Raw genomic sequence first — 2,742 nt, forward strand, 5'->3', positions numbered from 1 at the left:
CCTTTCCACGAAGCAGGGAAGTGGACTGTCATCTCGAGATGAAGGGGGAAAAACGGGGCTCTTTTGAGTTGTGGTGGGACACTTGGTGTTCCTTTTGAGTGGAGACTAATATGTCAGGGAACTTCCTGAGTTGCATCAAGAGTTTTAAGGAATCTTTTGAGGCTCAAGGGGAAAGGTGGGGTTTCTCTCGAGAAGCTGCTGCGAAAGAGGGCCTCATCTCACCTGGAGGGGAGAATCTCCTGGATTTTCTCGAGTTATGGCAAGAAACGTGGGGTTCCTCTCTAGTTACAACGGGGAACTCAGGGACCCACTTGTGCTGCCTCAGGAAAGTCAAGTCTCCATGCGAGTTGCGAGGGGCCTCTCAGGATTCCTCTCAAGTTGGTGCCAGGTGCTAGATCCTCATCTAGAGTTGATGCTGGAACCTCAGGGTTCCTCTTCAGTGCTGACATGGATCTAGAGGTTCCTATGGAGTTTCAACAGGGGAGTCAGGCCTCGTCTCGTGTGGAGACATCAAGTCAGTTTTCCTCTCGAGCCGTTAAAGTAGTGTCAGACTTCCTGTCGAGTTGACATAGGGATCTGTGGGTTTTTCTCGAGGTGCCACAGGGCTGTCACAACTGCCATCATGTTTTGAGTCTATACTCAAGATGACATTCGAGTCAGTGCAATGATATAATTTTATCTGGAGTGGATTGGCACATCGGGGTCTTCATGAATTTTGGTATGACCCCTGGAGTTCCTTTCAAGTTTCAAGTTGAGATTGGCTCCTCTTGAGGTCCGATGGGAACGCTGGGATTGCTTTCCCAATGAAGCAGGAAAATGTACCTTCATCTCATGATGAGGAGGGAAATATGGGGCTCTTCTTAGTTGTGGTGGGATACTCGGTGTTCCTCTCGGGTGGAGACGGGTATGTCTGGGAAATTCTTCATTTGCACCAAGGGTGTCAGGGACTCTTTCAAGTCTCAAGAGGGAAGGTGGGATTTTTGACGAGACACCACAGTGAAAAATGGCCTCATCTTGTGTTGAATGGAGAATCTCCTGGTTTTTCTCGAGTTTCAGCAAGAAACATGGGGTTCCTCTCTAGTTATGACGGGGACCTCAGGGACCCTCTCTTGTAGCCTCAGTAAAGTCAAGTCTCCATGTGAGTTGCAAGGGTTCTCTCGGGATTCCTCTCCAGTCGGTGTAGGGGACTAGGTCCTCATCTCGAATTAAGGCCAGAATTTCATGGCTCCTCTCCAGTGTTAACATGGATTTTGGGGTTCCTATGGCGTTTCAACAGGGGAGTCTGGCCTTCTCTCGTATGGTGAAAAGGAAGTCCAGTTTCCTCTTGAGCTGTAAAAGTAGTCTCAGGCTTCCTGTCAAGTTGACTTAGGGATCTGTGGCTTTCTCTCGAGGTGCCACAGAGCTGTCACACCTGCCATTGTGTTTTGAGTGGATACTCTGGGTGACAGTCGAGTCAGTGCAGGAGAATCAGGTGTATCTGGAGTGGATTGGGATATCGGGGTCTTTTTGAATTGTGGCACGACCCCTGGAGTTCCTCTCGAGTTTCAAGTTGAGACCGCCTCCTCTTGAGGTGCGATGGGAATCAAAACATAAAGTGTGACACTGTTTCCACTGTTTTCCTAACTATTTTCCATGAAGTGATGGGACCAGATGCCATGATCTTCATTTTCTGAATGTTGAGCTTCAAACCATCTTTTTCACTCTCCTCTTTCACTTTCATCAAGAAGTTTTTTAGTTTCTCTTCACTCTCTGCCATAAGGGTGGTATCATCTGCATATCTGAGGTTATTGATATTTCTCCCAGCAGTCTTGATTCCAGCTTTTGCTTCTTCCAGCCTAGTGTTTCTCATGATGTAATCTGCATATAATTTAAATAAGCAAGGTGATAATATACAGCCTTGATGTACTCCTTTTCCTATTTGGAACCAGTCTGTTGTTCCATGTCCAGTTTTAACTATTGCTTCCTGACCTGCACATAGGTTTCTCAAGAGGTAGGTCAGGTGGTCTGGTATTCCCATTTCTTTCAGAATTTCTACGGTTTATTGTGATTCACACAGTCAAATGCTTTGGAATAGTCAATAAAGAACAATTTGGGATGTAAAGCCTGTCTTCCATCTCGTTAGGAAATTGTACTCAATTTACACACGGAAGCAACATCTCAGTAGTCTAGACACCAAGAAAGCCCTTTAGGACTATTTACAAAAAACAAGGTGGGGAGGGCGGGACTTCCCTGGCAGTCCAGTGGTTAAGACTTCACACTTCCATGAGGTGAAGTTTTGATCTTTGGTAAGGGAACTAAAATCCTACACACTGAACTTGGCCAAGGGAGGGAAAAATTATTATCCTTAAAACTAAAACTAAGAGGGCTGGGCTTTGGGCTTTCCAGGGCTGGAATTGGGACCCAGCTAAGCTGACATCTTTTTTTTTTTTTTTTTCCTTTTCTTTCCTTTTTCCTACCAAGTTAAGTATACTAAAAAAAAAAAAAAAAAAGTACCTTTTTGTCTCATGTTCAGCTATTTTTGTTGAATGTTAGAAGTCCTCACTTTCCAGGTTTTGATTTAGCCAAGGATTTAAAAAAGCTTTCTGTTCACAGTGTTCAACTAGATACAAGTAACAAAAGCTTCTAATTGCCTGCTTACTCTCATTGCTTTAGATAAGACCTTATCTTGCCTGGTGCTCCCCCCCCCCCCCACCTTTAACTCCAGCCTCTGTGGTTAACATCTTGACCGTCTTCCAGGATAAC

This window comes from Capra hircus, chromosome 6 (assembly GCF_001704415.2).
Source record: "Capra hircus breed San Clemente chromosome 6, ASM170441v1, whole genome shotgun sequence".
In the NCBI taxonomy this organism is placed as follows: Eukaryota; Metazoa; Chordata; class Mammalia; order Artiodactyla; family Bovidae; genus Capra; species Capra hircus.